This window comes from Mus musculus, chromosome 4 (genome assembly GCF_000001635.26).
Source record: "Mus musculus strain C57BL/6J chromosome 4, GRCm38.p6 C57BL/6J".
Taxonomy (NCBI): Eukaryota; Metazoa; Chordata; class Mammalia; order Rodentia; family Muridae; genus Mus; species Mus musculus.
Genome location: NC_000070.6, coordinates 145,199,972 through 145,212,367, shown reverse-complemented (window position 1 = coordinate 145,212,367; position 12,396 = coordinate 145,199,972).

Here is a 12,396-nt window from a genome sequence, read left to right as displayed (position 1 = left end):
TGCCAGGTGTGGTAAACGTCTTCAATCCCAGCACTTAGAAAGCAGAGGCAGCTGGATCTCGGTGGTTTAGAGGCCAGACTTGTCTCACAGTGAGTTCCAGGCCAGCCAAGACTACATAGTGAGTCCCTGACTTCAAATACATATAGCATTCTTGAGGCCAGAGAGCAGGCTTGGAGGATAAAGGGCCTTTCTGTTGAGGTTGGCAGCCTTTGTTTGGTCTCATGTCCCACATGATGGAAGGACAGAGCTGACTGACCTTCACTCATACACTCAACACACATACATAATAAACATAATTAATTTATTTAAAAAAAATATGTAGTATCCTTGGCTCAAACTGGAGCTCTTTTGGTAAAGTGTTTGTCTAGCATGCCCAAGGCAGTGGGTTCAATCCCCACCACTGCATTTACTGGGTAGCCTGTAATTCCAGCACTAGGAGGCAGAGGCAAAACAATCGAAAGTCAGTCATCCTTGGTTACAGGCCAGTTCAGAGACAGCTCGGGGTACCTGAGAACTTGCCTCTGAAAGGAGGAGGAGGAAGAGAGAAGGAGAAAAGAAGAAGAAGAAGAAGAAGAAAAAGACAACACTAACATTGGTTTTGTTGTTGTTGTTCTGTTTGGTCTTTTTTTTTGTTTTGGTTTTGTTTTGGTTTTTTGAGACAGGGTTTCTCTGTGTAGCCGTGGCTGTCCTGGAGCTCACTCCGTAGACCAGGCTGGCCTCAGACTCAGAAATCCTCCTGCCTCTGCCCGCTAAGTGCTGGGATTAAAGGCATGTGCCACCACTGCCCGGCTAGCATTGTTCTTTTGAGGAGACCTTTTATAGATCATCTGAGAGTTAGTGTAAGCTTTGTTTTAGAACATTGCAACATTGTATTAAAGCCGGACTCACAGATATTTAAGTGTTGCCTTAGTTACTTTCCTCTTTACAATGAGGAAATACACAACAAAAGCAACCTAAGGAAGAAAGCATTTTAGGTTTTGGTTTTGGCTTTGGTGTTGGCTTTTCAGCCCCTAGTTTGAGAGTCCAGGCCATCATGGAGGGGAAGACAGGCAGCAGGTGGCTGGCCACAACACATCCGGAGTCAGGAAGCAGAGGGGCAAATCCTGCTCAGCTTACTTTTTTTTTTCCATTTTGTTTAGTCTGTGACCCTAGGGCTTAGAGCAGTAGTTCTCAACCTGTGGGTCTCGACCCCCTTAGGAGTCTAATATGAGTTGTCCTGCATATCAGATGTTTACATCATGATTCATAATGGTAGCAACATTACAGTTATAAAGTAGCAACAAAATAATTTTAGGGCTGGGGGAGGGGTGTCACATAAAGGGCTGTGGCATTAGAAAAGTTAAGAATCACTGCCTTGCCAGGCATGGTGGCACATGCCTTTAATCCCAGCACTTGGGAGGCAGAGGCAGGCGAATTTCTGAGTTCAAGTCCAGCCTGGTCTACAGAGTGAATTCCAGGACAGCCAGGACTACACAGAGAAACCCTGTCCCAAAACCCAAAAAACAAAAAACAAAACAAAACAAAACAAAAACCACTGCCTTAGAGGGTGAGACTTCCCTTCTCTGTTAAAAACCCTAGAAGTTTCCTTTCACGGCTGCTCTGAACAGTCAAGTTTGACTGTGAAAGTTAACTGCAGAACCTCTCATTTCCTTTGATTTGCAGATATTATGCAAAAAGAAAAAAAAAGCTCATGAACTTTTTTGTTGGGGTTGGGGGTTAAGACAGGCTCTCACTTAGGGCGGGCGTGGTGGCTCATGCCTTTAATCCCAGCACTCGGGAGGCAGAGGCAGGTGGATTTCTGAGTTCAAGGCCAGCCTGGTCTACGAAGTGAGTTCCAGGACAGCCAGGACAATACAGAGAAACCCTGTCTCAAAAAAAAAAAAAAAAAAAAAAAAAAAAAAAAAAAAAAAACAACAAAACAAAACAAAAAGACAGGGTCTCACTATGTAATCTGGGTTGGCCTGAAACTCACTAAGTACACAAGGTTGGCCTCAAACTCAGAGATCTGAATGCTTCAGCCTCCAAAGGGCTGCCATAAAAGGCATGTGCCACCATACTCAGAACTTCATGAATTCTTTGTTGAAACTCTGGCACTGAGCATTGAAAAACCAAGAGTGTGGGTGTAGCTTGATTGCAGAGCACTTGTCTACATTCTTGGGGGGGGGGGAGGAAAGAAAGAAAGAGAGAAAGAGAGAGAGAAAGAGAGGAAGAGAGAAAGAGAGAGAGAAAGGGAAAAGAAATTATGACTCAATCATTGATATGATTTTTGAGACACAGTCTCATCCTCAGGATCACAGAGTAGCTAGACAGGCTAGCTCAGTCATCCCAAGGGAGTCAAAGCTCGTGAACCGCACAGCTAGTGAGGAACATGACCCCACAGCCTGCTCAGTGTGCCTTGTGAATCTAGCCCAGAGCATTTTTAAAGTACACCTCACAGCAAGCTACCTATTCTAGTAGAGGGACTCCATTTAAAAGAAGCACTTGGTAGGGGGCGGGACTTGAGAGTTACTTCATCCCTTAGGAGCACGGCTGTTTTTCCAGAGCACTGGGGTTCGAAATTTGATACCCACATGGTGGCTCAGAATCATCTGTAACTCCAGTTCCTGAAAATCTGATGCTATTGTGCAGCATTCCCCCCCCCCCTTCATTATTTTGTCAGGATATTTTATCAGAGCAACGGAAAAGAAAGCAAGACAAGCAAAAGTGCTGGAAGCATCCTGGGCTGGGCTCCTTCTCAAAAAGGTTCATGTTCCTGCCAGAGGTATGTCCACTGCCAGTAGCTAAAGTCACCTCTTATTGGTAATATATTCCACCCCGTGAACATGTGTGGTGACTCATAGCCACCTGTTACTCAGGTTCCAGGGGATATGCCACCCTCTTCTGGTCTCCAAGGGCACTGTGTGTGTGCTGTCCACATACATGCAGGCAAACATTCATACCCACTAAATAAAAATAAATAAATATTTGAGAGAGAACGAAGCATAGACTGAGAGTGGATGGGAACAAGGAACTACTCTCAGCCACGGTCACAGAGAAGCCAAGGACAGGGGTGCAGGCAGGGGGAGGGGCGTGTGTGTGTCTGTGTGTCCTGCTGTCGAACAAAGGTAAGAGGGCTTGCTGCCAAGCCTGATGACTTGAGTTCCATGATGATTTGAGTTCCACATGGTGGCGAGAACTGACTCCCACAGTCAACCTTCATGTTCAAAGCTATGTTAAGATGGGCATGGTGGTGCACACCTATAATCCCAGCATTTGATGCTGGAGGCAAAAGGATCAAGAGTTCAAGGTCATCCTTGGCTACAAAGCAAGTTTGAGATCAGACCGAGTTGTATCAGATTCTGTCTCAATACAAACAGGCAAACAAAACAAACCCAATAAAAGTTCAGACAGTGGTGAATATTTTCTGCAGTTACCCTTTATCTACCTCTCAACAGTAGAGACACGTATATTTACACTGAACCAACCCAGGTAGTCCAGATAGGGAGTGTCCCCATCTTAGGATCCTGAAAAGTAGCATGGCTTCAGGATGCTCCAGATTCTTTGGTGGGGGGGGGTCATTAGCCAGTACCCCCTCTCCCCCAGTTCACTGTCCAGAATGATTCTTTATCTCCATCTCCTCTCAACCTGGCTCTGGTTCTGCCCCTCCCTCATCTTTAGGTGGATAACCTGGCTGGTTGTTCACTGACAAAATAACAGAAACACAGGGAATGCTTGTAGCTCCTAAGCCCCGCTCCCATTACTGTACCTGGGCCCATGTCCTTGCCTTCTCTGTGACCATGGCTGAGAGCAGTTTCTTGTTCCCATCCACTCTCCGTCTATGCTTCTTTCTCTCTCAAATATCTATTTATTTTTACTTAATAGGTATGAATGTTTGCCTGCATGTATGTGGATCGTGCACACACCGTGGCCTTGGAGACCAGAAGAGGGTGGCATATCCCCTAGAACTGGAGTGACAGGTGGCTGTGAGTCACCATAGGGGTGCTAAGAATTGATTTTGGGTCTTCTGCCAGAGAAGCCAGTGCTATTAAGTGCAGAACCATCTCTTCAGTCCCTAGCACCTTTTATTTGTTTGTTTGTTTCTTTCTTTGTTTATTCACTTTACATGCCTATCACTGTCTGCCCTCCTGCTCCTCCATCCCTCAGTTTCTCCCCCCACCCCCTTCTCCTCTGAGGAAGTGGAGCCCCACCTTCTCCTGGCATCTCTCTTGAACCAAACACATTGTTTCAGGGTCTGACTCCACCTTTCCTCCTTCAGCATCAGCCTCCCTGTCTGCTTACAGACACAATGACCTTTTTGTCCCCTTTGAAAAACAACATCCCACCTCTCACCAGAAAAACAGAAAATAACAGTAGTTGGTGACATGTGGAGAGACTGAAAGCCAGTGCCCTGTGAGTGAGCTGTAAAACAGTACAGCTGCTGGGGCAGATGGTGCAGAAGTCCCTCAGAAAGCTAGACATATGTAATGAGCCCTGGATGCCATCACAGGCACTGAAAATAAAGCAAACATAGAATAATCATATGAGCCAGAAATTGCACTTCCGGATATGCAGCGAGAAGCATTGCAAACCACATGCCTGAATGGATCGGTATTTGATGGAACATGGCCAATCACTGCAGCATTTTCCACAAGAAGTGAGAGATGGAGGTGAGTGCAACACCACTAAGAGTAGACACAGACAAAATGTGGACTGCGAACGCAATTGGGGGTATTCTCCCTTAAGAAGGAAAATGGCTTCTGGAGATGGTCCAGCAGTTCAGAGTACATAGTGCTCTTACAGAGAACTCAAGTTCAATCCCCACCACCCCTATGATCATACCAGATAGACTGAAACCACTCACTGCTGCATCCCATCTCCAGGGCATCTAACACCTCTGGTTTCCGTGGCTATCTGCTTTCATGTTCACATACACACAACTTAAATTAATAAAAAGGAGACGCAGGTATGGTGGCACATGCCTTTGATCTCAATCCTCAAGAGGCAGAGGTAGGTAGAATTGGAGGCCAGCCTGGTCTATGCAGTGAGTTCAAGGACTGCCAGAATCACATGGTAGGATCTTGTCTCAAAAAACAAATACAAACAGACAAAAACAAAAACAAAACAAGCAAAATCCATAGTAAGATCCTGTGATGGTTTGTATCTTCTTGGACCAGGGAGTGGCACCATCTGGAGGTGTGGCCTTGATAGAATAGGTGTGACCTGGTTGGAATAGGTGTGTCAGTGTGGGTGTGGGCTTAAAACTCTCACCCCAGTTGCCTGGAAGTCAGTCTTCCACTAGCAGCCTTTGGATGAAGATGTAGAACTCTCATCTCTGCCTGTGCCATGATAGCCTGGATGCTACCATGCTCCCACATTGGTGATAATGGACTGAACCTCTGAACCTGTAAGCTAGGCCCAATTAAATGTTGTTTTTTATAGAACTTGCCTTGGTCATGGTGTCTGTTCATAACAGTAAAACCCTGACTAATACAGATCCTGTCTCAAATAAAAGAAAGAAAGAGAAAACGAAGAAAATGTTAGAATAAAATCTCAAAACTAAAAACAAAAATAAAGTAGAGAAAGTGATAGAGGAAGACACCTGTACTGTACTCACAGAAAAAGGAGCTTTAGTTGAGGAAATGCCTCCATGAGCTCCAACTGTAAGGCATTTTCTCAATTAGAGACCAAGGGGGAAAGGCCCCTTGTGGGTGGGACCATATCTGGGCTGGTAGTCTTGGTTCTGTAAGAGAGCATGCTGAGCAAGCCAGGGGAAGCAAGCCAGTACAGAACATCCCTCCATGGCCTCTGCATCAGCTCCTGCTTCTTGACCTGGTTGAGTTACAGTCCTGACTTCCTTGGTGATGAACAGCAGTATGGAAGTGTAAGCCAAATAAACCCTTTCCTTCCCAACTTGCTTCTTGGTCATGATGTTTGTGCAGGAATAGAAACCCTGACTAAGATAATACCTGATATCAAACTGTGGCTTCTACACGCACAAGTGCATGCACACATATCCATATAAACACATGATGCACATGATAGATGTGTGTATGGAAACTGGAGGTATGGCTCAGTCTACAAAGTGCTTACTGAGTATGTATAGGGGCCTGAGTCCATACCCAGTACTTTCATTAAAAAACAAAATAAAGTTTGGGCTGTAGAGAGGACTCAATGGTTAAGAGCACTGACTGCTCTTGCAGAGGATGTGAGTTTGAGTCCCAACACTCACATAGCAGCTTACAGTCAACTGTAACTCCAGTCCCAGGAAATCCATCACTCTCTTCTGGTCTCCATAGGCACTGAGTGCACATGATACACAAACATGCATTCAGGTGAAACATTCATGCAAATGAAATAAAGTAATAAATTAAAAAGCACTTGCATGAAAATGTTTCACAGACACAAATGTGTGTGTGTGAATAAATGGAAGGAATTATGATATGCACTGTGATGTGAGTGAGCCTGAGGGCAGTGCAAGTGAACAAGCTAGTCACATAATCTCTGTGACGCTCTTGCATGAATGATATAGAAGAGTCAAACTTGTAGATGGAAAGCCGAATGCTGGTTGCTGGGGTCACTGCTGGGGACAGAGTTTCAGTCTCCTAAGATAGAAAGAGTTGGGGAGTTGGTCAATAGTGCGGGTTGCATGACAGTGTGAATGGTTAATGGAGGCGAGGGTGTATGTGGCTCAGTTGGTAAAGTGCTTGCTTAGAAAGCACTAAGCCCTGAGTTCCAACCCTGCCCGATGTGGTGGTGCCTACCTGCAATCCTGCAATCCTGCAATCCTGGTCTCCAGGAAGCACACACAAGAGGATCAGAAGTTTCAGGTCATCCTCGGCTACGTAGCAAGTTTGGAGGGCAGCTTGGGTCCATGATATCATCTCAATAAATCAAAATACAATAAAATACTACAAACAGTCCTGGTCAAGGAGAATTGCCATGTTCTCAGTTGACCTTGCTTTCTGGGCTCTGCCTTGTAACAAGTACTAAAAGAGAGCTTGCAGCCTGGGAAGCAGGTAGAAATGAAACAGGTTATCAAACGGATAAAGTTTTTGTTGGATCTGAGGGACAAAGGAATGAGGATACCCTTTTGGATTAGTGGTCAAGTAAGGAGCTGGAGCAGAGGCCAAAGGGAGGGAGGGAGGGAGGGAGGGAGGGAGGGAGGGAGGGAGGGAGGGAGGGAAGAAGGGAGGGAGGAAGGGAGGGAGGAAGGGAGGGAGGGACCAGGTTCTTTCCTCTTCTCCCCTGTGTCCTGGGAAACTGCCTTCTGCACCCTTTGCTGTGGCTCTGGCTTTAGCAGAAGGAAAGGAAAGCCTGGCCTGTATTCTCTCCTTCTTATGTACCCTCTGGGAGCTTTCACCGGTCAATATCAGCCATTGAAGTGGTTACCTTTGTACATGACAAAATCCTACACACATGCCCAGATCCTGACTCATACCAAAGAAATAATTTCCGGGCGACTAGATGACTCAGAAGGTACGGGCACTCTGAGTTCGATCCCTAGAACCCATATGGCGAAAGGAGAGAACCAACTGCTATACGTTGTCCGACCTTTATCCTCTCACCATGGCACATGCAAATAAATGTGAAAAATTCAGAGGGCTGAAGAGATGGATTGGTGGTTAAGAGTACTCGTTTTTTCTTGCAGAACCTCCAAGTTCAGATACCAGCATTTACATCAAGCAGCTCACAACTGCCTGTAACTGCAGTGTCAGGGGTTCTAACCTCCACAGTAGGTACATGCACACTCGTTCATATAGCCACATGTGGGTACACATAAATAAAATAATAATATACATCTCTTTATTTAAAAAAAAACAACTTCAGAATGAGTTAGTATGAAACAAAGTTGAGATTTATTTATTTATTGGGTTTCTGATCCTCGTACCTCCAGCTCTTGAATGCTGGGATTGCAGGCATATACCACCATGTTAAACTTATATTGGGGAATCAAACCCAGGGCTTCTTGTCTGCTAGGAAAGTGCCAGCTGAGATACACAGGGGTGTATCTCAAGATAGTGTTTCACTCTGTAGCTTAGGCTGAACTAGAACTCTCTGTATACCCCGGGCTGCCCCGACCTCAGCCTCCTTAGTATGAAGATTACAGGCAGCAGCTGTCACATCTGGAGTTGCTGCTTTTAAATTGCATTTTACTTATTTATGGGGATGGTGCATATATGCCTCAGCACTGATGTGGATTGTTATGAAGCAACTTTAAGGAATTGGTTCTGTCCTTTCATTATACGGGTTCTCTGGTGGTCGGGCTGGGTGGTAGGCACATTTACTTGCTGAGCTAACTGTCCAGAATGAGAGTTGGGGTATGTTAAGCATATACTATAAAGAGGCAGATCCAGAGCACAGGAGATCAGAAAGAGTTGCCCTTAAGTACCATAACTGTGTGTGTGTTGTGTGTATGTATGTGTGTGTGGTGTGTGTGGTGTGTGTGTGTGGTGTATGTGGTGTGTGTGTGTGTATGTGGTATGTGTGTGTATGTGGTGTGTGTGTGTGGTATGTGTGTATGTGTGTGGTTTGTGTGTGTGTGTGTGTGTGTGTGTGTGTGTGTGATTTTGTCATTTCTGAAGTCACATTGTTCAAAGGATATAATTTACAGCCAGATTCAAAGATTAAGAAGAGTTTAAAAATTAAGTTAAAATACACAAGCTGGCTTATTTATATCTCTTATTGTATAGAGTTTCTTTCTGTAAATGAAATTATAAGATGGTTTATGAGGTTTGCTGCTGCAGTTTAAGGGTGAGGAAGGAGTCCTGATAAGGTTAAACTCAAAGATCACGTTGCATCTCTACACTCAGTAGAGGTTGTAAAGGGTTTGCACACTCTTGTTGAGATAGCACTCAACAAAGAGAGGATTGTCTCTGTGCAGGTGGTCCTCATAAGGGGTGTGTGTGTGTGTGTGTGTGTGGTGTGCCCACGTGTATGTGCAGTACAGAGGAGGATAGTGGGAACATGCTCCACCTGCTCCATTGACTTCCACCTTACTCTCTACCTTGAGAGAGTCTGTCACCTGTAGGTAGGCTAGCAGCCAGCAAGCAGAAACAATTCTCATGTCTCTGTCCCCTTCCTGACAGCCCAAGGGTTTCAGTTTACTAGGGTTACAATCACATCGGGCTTTCTACATGGATCCTGGAGATTTGAACTTGGGACTTCATTCTCACGCAGTCAGTTCTTTTATCCACTTAACCATCTAGACCCTCACAGGGATATTGACTGATGGGTGAAATTCTTGACTCTCAGCCAGTAAGAAACACAAACCAGACCCTCGAGTGAGGGCCTCCCTCTCATTTCCATGCTGCTTTAGTTTCCCACCCTCCTATTTCCCTATAGCAGTGGTTCTCAATCTTGCTAATGCTGGGACCCTTTTCATCCACTGCCTCATCTTGTGGTGGCCCCCAACCATATAAGCATGTTGTTGTTACTTCATAGCTATAATTTTGCTACTGTTATGAATTGAAATGTAAATATCTGTGTTTTCCTATGGTCTTAAGCAATCCCTGTGAAAGACTCAGTCAACCCCCAAAGGGGTTGAAACTCACCAGCTGAGAATCAGTACCTTGTGCCTACAGCTACCACCCAGGCCAGTTTCTGTTCCTTCCTTGACTCTAGCAACTTCCATCCAGCTTATACTTTTCTGGGTATAAGTTAGCTCTGTGATCTCTCCTTGATGGACTGTCCTCAGCAAAGACGATCCATGACCCCTGGATTCTTATGCTTTCTGTCTTCCGCAGAGAGACCCATGTAGCCTTGAAAGCTTAGCAAGCCACTCATTGCACATATACTAAACATCTGTCCTGAGATTCTGGGGCCATATGTGTTGTATGACACTGTTCCTAGGGCAATGTGAATGAAGGTCTATTCACCTCATAGAGTGAAGGTGAGGAAACTACCTGCTCAACTGGAGGAACCAATATATTTATTTGGGTTACAGGGGTGTGGGTGAGGGGTTACTTACAGGAGTGTAGTGGCAATTCCTGGTTGTCAACTTGACTATATCTGGAATGAACTACAATCCAGAATTGGAGGCTCACCAGTGATCCTAATCTGGAGGCTGGGAGATGCAAGTTTCTGACCTGGATCTTGGCATGGAGATCTTGAGGCATTGTGGCTATAAATTCCAGAAGATTAAGATGGAACTTCTCAAGTTCAAGGTCATCTGGGATGAAAGGTATGGTGGCACATACCTTTAATCTGAGCCACACCTTCTGCTGGAGACTACATAAGGACATTGGAAGAAGGAAGGCTCTCTCTCTCTCTCCTTTGCCTGTTTGCCTTGTGGGACTGAGCAACTTTAGATCCTTGGACTTCCATTCACAGCTGCTGCTGACCATTGTTGGGAGTTAGACTACAGACTGTAAGTCACCAACAAATTCCTTTACTATATAGAGACTACCCATAAATTCTGTGACTCTAGAGAGCCTTGACTAATACAAGGAGCAAAGATGATTCCAAAGCAGTTTGTTGCATTACTGAAAGTTTTTCCCAGCAAGAGTGACGGCTCATGGAAGCTGGGACGATGGAGCTCACTGCAAAACCTGTAGGCAGCTCCATGGTTCTAAGTGTCTCTTCCAGGCATCTCAGCTGGTTGTGAGTGTCTCTCAGCAGTCCTTACTGCTTAGAGGATCAGGGAGTGTAGCAGTTTGTCTGAGAAATAGGCTGAGGTATTTGATCACTTGGTTTCTGGTGCTGTACGGAGAGGTTGCAGAATCTGTAGGCGGTGGATAGAGCCTTACTGGAGGAATTACATCATTTAGGGGTGGGGTTAGCCTTGCCCCACTTCCAGTTTGCTCTCTCTTCTTCACTTTTGCAGTTGAAGATGTGATTGTTCAGCTTTCTCTCAGACTGTCTGTGGCCATGCCTCCCCCACAACTGCGGAGTCTCCTTCTGGAACCATAAGCAAATTAACTCTTTCTTCTCTAAGTTGCTTTTAGTCATGGCATTTTAGTACAATACCAGAAAGTAAATAATACAGGAAGGGATGAAGGATCCTAGCACATCCAGTATGTTTCAGGGACTTCTTGAAGTTTTTTAGTTGTTTACCTTCTGAGTTTTAGCTAGCTCCAGAGGACATTGCCCTAATCTTTAAACATCTTTATCATAGGCTCAATACCAGCCCTAGTTCCCTCAGTACAATGATGTATGAAGAAATGAGCTGAGAGTTCATGTGACAAAGCTGGTAGAATGCTTGAAGCTCTGGGTCTGATCCCTAACACTACATAACTAGGCATGGTGGTGTACATTCCTGTAATCCTAGCACAGGGAAGATCAGATATTCAAGGTCATTCTTGGCTACACAGTGAGTTTGAGGCCAGCCAGTTTGAGAGAGAGACAGAGACAGAGACAGAGGCACAGAGAGAACTAAGACGTTCCTTTAACCACTGGGCATTGAGTATAGACTAAGGATGGAGCCTCAGGGACCTAACTATGACTCACACCATTCCAGACAAGGGTGGAAGCATCAGATGATTAAGTACAAGAAGGTGCAAATTGGAGCATCCGAGGCAGCCTTCTGACTGAAGTCACCAATAACAGAAGACCAGGTGCATCCCCTGTTTTTTTCCTTACAACAGGCAAGCAGTCTGGCTAAGGAGGGGAGGGAGTGTCTGCTTGCTCTTTAGTTTTTGTAGCTCACCCCATTACTACTCAGGACATGGCAATTCCACTCACTTCCTGTCTGTGCGATTAATTATCAGGCAAATGATACCTGTTTCTTCCTATCTGGAAAATGGGGTTAAGAAACTACCTCCCTTTGAGGGAGGGGTGGCTTCTGTTCCTATCTGTAGAATGCTTCAAACACTGCCTGGCCCACAGTAAGCACTTAGTTTGTGTCAGGCTTTCCTGAAGGTGCTGGAAAAGCCACTAAGGGCAGCCTTGTCTCGTGCTAGAGCTGTGGTTGGAAACACATGTGATCAGAAATACAAGAGGAAGAAACATAAAATGAGGCAAAGGGGTAGGGGCACCGGGCAGGGGTGGGTAGGATGGCCAAGTGTTGGTGTGCTTTAGTGAAGCAGGGAGGTGGGATACTTCGGGAGTTTGGGGTTAGACAGATCTGAGGCTGGCGAGGAGGGCCTTAGACACTCAGCACAGGAAGTTTTACTCTCAGACGACACAGGAGCGTGGGAACCGTTCTAGTGCAGCTTGATCTTACAGTTGGGAAACCAGGCTTGCGGCTTGCGTAACTTTATCTGGGAGACTGTTCTGGGAGAAAGGAAGCAGTCCGCTGTCTGCTTTGCAGAGGAGGACTAGGAGCCAGGCTGGTGGGGCTGGTCAGGCATGACACTTATCAAAGGAGCAGGCTGGGTGCTTGTAGCAAGCTGTTGACTCTGGGAGGCTCCTGATAGCCAGTTCCTTAGGATTGCATAAGAAAGCCAGTGGGTGGGTTGGTGAGCAGGGGGAGGGGATAGA